Below are 6,000 nucleotides of genomic sequence, written 5' to 3'. Positions count from 1 at the left end.
CAGCTGCTAACCAAAAGGTCAGCGGTTGAAATCCATGAGCTGCTCCTTGAGAACCCTATGGGGCAGTTCTACTCTGTCCTATAGAGTTGCTGTGAGTAGGAATCAACTCGACAACAATGGGTTGGGTTTGGCTTTGTTGTCCATGAGTGCGGAATATTCCTCCATTTATTTCAAAATTGCATTTCTTTCACCAGAGCCTTGTAGTTGTCCTAGTATAGATCTTGTATAAATTTTGTTAGATTTGTACCCAATCATGTCATTTCTTTTAGTGCTAATGTAAATGGTATGCTTTTACTTTAAAATTCCAGTTCTTTATTGCTGGTATATAGGGAAATAATTGACTTTTGTATATTAACTTTGTACCCTGCAACCCTGCTATAATCACTTATTAGTTCCAAGTATTTTTTTTTTTTTCAATTCTTTGGGATTTCCTAGATAGACAATCATATCATCTGTGGACGAAGACAGTTTTATTTCTTCCTTCTCAATCTGTATACCTTTTATTTCCTTTTCTTTACATTAGCTAGAACTTACAATACAATGTTGATAGGAGTGGTGAGAGGGGACATCCTTGTCTTGTTCCTGATTTTAGGAGTAAGCATCTCGTTTCTCCCTACTAAGTATTATGTTAGCTGTAGGGTTTTTGTAGATGTTCTTTATTCAGTTTAAAAGTTCTCTTCTATTGGTAGTTTGCTGAGAGTCTTTATCATGGATGGGTGCTGGATCTTGTCAAATGATTTTTTTGCATCTATTAATATGATCATATGATTTTTCTTTAGCCTGTTGATATGATGAGTAATATTAATCGATTTCCAAATGTTGAACCGACCTTGCATACCTAGGATAAACCCCACTAGGTCATGGTGTATAGTTCTTTTTCTACATTGTTGGATTCAATTTGCTAATATTTTGCTGAGGATCTTTGCATCTATGTTCATGAGAGATATTGGTGTGTAATTTTCCTTCCTAGTAATGTCTTTGGTTTTGGTATTAGGGCAATACTGGCCTCATAGAATGAGTTAAGAAGTGTTGCTTCCTCTTCTATTTTTTGGAAGAGTTTTAGAAGGATTGGTGTTAATTATTCTTTAAATATTTATAGAATTCACCAATGAAACCATCTGGGCCTGGTGCTTTCTGTTTTGGAAGGTTATTAAGTTGTTGATTAATTTTCTTTAATGGATATAGGACTACTCAGACTGTCTATTTCTCCTTGTATGAGTGTTGGTAGCTTGTGTCTTTCGAGAGACTGCTTCATTTCACCTAAGTTGTCAAATTTATGGGCATAGAGTTGTTCACAGTATTCCTTTATGATTCTTTTAATGTCCATAGGGAGTTCTGAGGGCACAGTAGTGAAGAGCTCAGCTGCTAACTAAAAGGTCAGCAGTTCAAATCCACCAGCCACTCCTCGAAAACACTATGGGGCAGTTCTGCTCTGTCTTGTGGAGTTACTGTGAGTTGGAATCGACTCAACAGCAATAGGTTTGTTTTGTTTTTGGTTTAATGTTCACGGGATCTGTTGTGACGGCCCCTCTTTCATTTCTGATATTAATAATTTGTGTCTTCTTTCTTTTTTTCCTGTTAGTCTGCCTAGAGGCTTATCAATTTTGCTGATCCTTTCAAGGAACCAGCTTACAGTTTCATTGATTTTCCCTATTCTTGTTTCTATTTCATTGGTTTCTGCTCTGATTTTTATTATTTATTTTCTTCTGCTTACTTGGGTTTTTTTTTCTTTTCTTTTCTAATGTATGCATTCAATGCTATACATTTTCCTCTAAGCACTGCTGTCTTGGTTATCTAGGGCTCCTATAACAGAAATACCATACCTGAATGGCTTTAACAAATGCAAATTTACTCTGTCACAGTCTAGGAGGCTAGAAGTCTGAAGTCAGGGCACCAGCTCCCAGGGAATGCTTTGTCTGTCTGTTGGTTCTGTGAGAAGGTCCTTGTCATCAATCTTTCCCTGGTTGAGGAGCTTCTCAGCACAGGGTCCCTGGGGCCAAAGGATGTGCTCTGCTCCTGGTGTTGCTTTCTTGGTGGCATTCTTGGAGACATGAGGTCTCCTGTCTTTCTGTTTACTTCTCTCTTTTATATCTCAAAAGGTATTGACTCAATATACAACCTAATCCTGTAGATTGCGTCCTGCCTCATTAACATAACTGCCTGTAACCCTGCCTCATTCACATTGTAGACATTACGATTTACAACACATAGGTAATCACATCAGATCACAAAATGGAGGACAATCACACAACACTGGGAATCATGGCCTAGCCAAGTTGACACGCATTTTGCGGGAACACAATTCAATCTAAAACAACTACGTTCACTGCATCTCACAATTTTTAGAAAATTTTATTTATTTTTGTTGTTGTTGATAATATACACAGCAAAACATACACCAATTCAACAGTTTATACATGCTCCATTTAGTGACAGTGATTACATTTTGAGTTCTACAACCATTCTCACCCTCCTTTTCTGAGTTGTTCCTCCCTCATTAACATAACTTCACTGCCCCTTAATGTTCCTATCTAATCTTTCAAGTTGCTGTTCTCAAATTGATCCCATATAGATAGTTCTTAAAAGAGCAGAATGCTCAAAGCATACATTTTTTATTAGTTAAGCTAAACTATTGTTTTGTTTTAAGGAGACTTCAGGGACATTTCTGACTTAAGGTTTAAAGATTATCTCAGAGTAATATTTTCAGGGGTTCATCCAAACTTCATGGCTCCAGGAAGTCTGGAATCCATAACAATTTGAAATTCTGTTCTGCATTTTCTCCCTTTTGATCAGGATTCTTCTATGGAATCTTTGATCAAAATGTTCAGTAATGTTAGCCAAGCACCATTTAATTCCAGTCGTTTGGCAATGGAGGCAGTTTTTAATGGAGGCAATTAGCCACACATTCCATTTCCTCCTTCTTTTCCCGACACTCCTTCTTCTTCTGTTGCTCCAGGTAAATAGGGTCCAATTCCTGTGCCTTGGTTGGCTGCTTGCAAGCTTTTAAGACACCAGGCTCTACACAATGAACTAGAAGGTAGAACAGAAGCACTAAACATGTTATTAGGCCAATTAGCTGGAATGTCCTATGAAACCATGATCCTAAGCCACCAAATCCCATGAGGTTTTTGGCTGTACCTAAGCAGCCTCAGTAGCTACTCTTTCTTTTTTTTTTTTAATCATTGTAAATATATCTATTACACAACTTTTGTCAGTTCAACTTTTTCCAGGTGCTCAACTTTTGACACCAATTACAGTAATTGACTGTGGAAAGCTACCCTTAATCAATGGGATATTTCCATCACCGTTAACCTCCCTTTTCCCCATCCCTCCCAGTCCTGTTGTTGTTGTTAGGTGTCGTCAAGTCAGTTCTGACTCATAGTGACCCTCTGTACAACAGAACGAAACACTGCTCATTCCTGTATCATCCTCACAATCATTGTTAAGCTTGAGCCTATTGTTGTAGCCACTGTGTCAATCCATCTCATTGAGGATCTTCCCCTTTTTCACTGACCCTGTACTTTACCAAGCATGATGTCCTTCTCCAGGGACTGATCCCTCCTGATAACATGTTCAAAGTATGTGAGATGCAGTCTCGCCGTCCTGGAAGTCCATAGTATACTCCGTATTCTTTGACAACACCACAATTCAAAGGCATCAATTCTTCTTTAGTCTTCCTTATTCACCATCCAGCTTTCACATACACATGAGGCGATTGAGAACACCATGGCTTGGGTCAGGTTCACCTTAGTGTTGAAGGGGACATCTTTGCTTTTTAAACTTTAAAGAGCTCTTTTGCCACAGATTTGCCTAATGCAACGCGTCTTTTGATTTTTTGACTTCTGCTTCCATGGGTATTGATTGTGGATCCAAGTAAAATGAAATCCTTGACAACTTCTATCTTTTTCCATTGATCATGATGTTGCTTATTGGTGTAGTCGTGAGCATTTTTGTTCTCTATATGTTGAAGTGTAATCCATACTGAAGGTTGTGGTCTTTGATCTTCATCAGTAAGTGCTTCAAGTCCTCTTCACTTTCAGCAAGCAAGGTTTTGTCATCTGTATAACACAGGTTGTGAATGAGTCTTCTTCCAATCCTGATGCCACATTCTTCTTCATATACTGCAGCTCCTGGGATTATTGTGCTCAGTATATAGACTGAATAGTTATGGTGAAGGATTACAACCCTGACATACACCTCTCCTGATTTTAAATCACACTTTAAAAAAAAAAAGTCTAGTGTTTTTTAATGCTCTATGCTTACATTACTCATCTCACATGTCATCCACTTTTTCCACTAGAGCCATTAGCATATTAATCATAACCACCAAAAACCAAACCTAGTGCCATCGAGTCGATTCCGACTCATAGTGATCCTATAGAACAAAGTAGAACTGCTCCATAGAGTTTCCAAGGAGCACCTGGCGTATTCGAACTGCCGACCTCTTGGTTAGCAGTCATAGCACTTAACCACTATGTCAGCAGGGTTTCCATATTAATCATAGTTATTTCAAATCTCCAGGTTGATAAGCCCAAGTGTCAGCTATATCCGAATGTGGCTCTGATGCTTGTCCTGCTTCTTCACACTGTGTTTTTTGCTTTTTAGCATGCTTTGTAATTTTTGCTGAAAACTAGATATGATATATCAGGTAAAAGGAATGGGGATTTTTTTAGCTTCAATTTCCTGTAAAACCCTGTTGATATTGATATGGTGGTGGTGTGAGAGAACAGGAAGTGTTCTCTAATTTTATGATTAGGTCTCAGTCTTTTAGTGAGCAAGTGCCCCTGGGTTGTGACCTTCAGGAGTGCTTCTCAGCTTTTTTCCTTCAGCCTTTAGATGAATCAAGAAGGCTAGAGGGGGCTACGGTTGGGTATTTTCCTTTTCCCATTTCAAAGGCTAGAAGGAAACTGGAGTTGCTAATCCCTTTCTCCCACATGGAAAAGGCTAGAGGGAGTTGGAGTTGAATATTTCCCTTCGTCTGTTTTGATTAACCAGTACCAGTTATTATGAAGTCATTTCTGACTCATGGTGATCCCGTGTGTGTCGGGGTAGAGCTGTGCTCCGCAAGTTGTTTTCCAGTGGCCGATTCTATGTTTTGAAGTAGATGACCATGCCTTTCTTTTGTGATGCCTCTGGGTGGACTAGAACCTCCAACATTTTAGTTAGTTTTAAGCTTTTACACCACCCAGGGACTCCCCACTTTGGTTAGGCTCTGATAGAACCCACATTGATTAGTCTGTGGTAAAAAGTAATAGCCCTTGAAGGCAGGCTGTTGTTAAGGAGACCAGAGCCCTATTTCATCATGGCAGCTTTTCCCTTCTTTTTTTGGGAATCATGAGGGCATTTTCCTGAGATTCACAGTGAGAACCTGGTAGTGCTTCTGGAATTCAAACTCCCTAAAAACCTGCCCCCCTCTCTCCCTAGGGCTGGGCCTCCAGGAGTTGTTTATCTTTCAAGCTAGTCTACAGGAGTCTCCAGCAATTAGTCAATTACTCTTGAACTATTTCTACCTGATGCTGGGTTCAGCAGAAACTAGGACCCGGCATCGGGTAGAAAGTGATTCTCTGTATCAGCCTGTCTTTCTCTCCAGTCCTCTCTGCTGATCTAAGAAGCTTGTAAGAGCTCAGCAGTCACATGCGGCTAGTGGCTCCCTTATTGGAGTTCCAGCAGTAAGGCATTAAAATGAACCAACCTCAGCTACATGCAACAACATAATGAATTTTACAAACATAGCGCTGAGTGAAAGAAACAAAATAGAAATATGTGTAATGATTCCATTTAAAGTTCAAGAAGAAGTAAAATGAAACCATGTGGTTTGTGGTTGACATATAATAGGTAAAACCGTATTTCAAAAGCAAGGAAATTATTATCATCAAAGTCAGGACAGTGGTTACCTATAGGGGTCAGAGGGAGGGTTGGGTTTGGACAGGGACACACTGGGGGCTACTGGGATGCTGACAGTGTTCTTTCCTGACATGGATGGTGTTATAAAGTGTTTGC

Source organism: Loxodonta africana, chromosome 18 (assembly GCF_030014295.1).
Source record: "Loxodonta africana isolate mLoxAfr1 chromosome 18, mLoxAfr1.hap2, whole genome shotgun sequence".
In the NCBI taxonomy this organism is placed as follows: domain Eukaryota; kingdom Metazoa; phylum Chordata; class Mammalia; order Proboscidea; family Elephantidae; genus Loxodonta; species Loxodonta africana.
Note: the sequence above shows the minus strand (reverse complement) of the source record.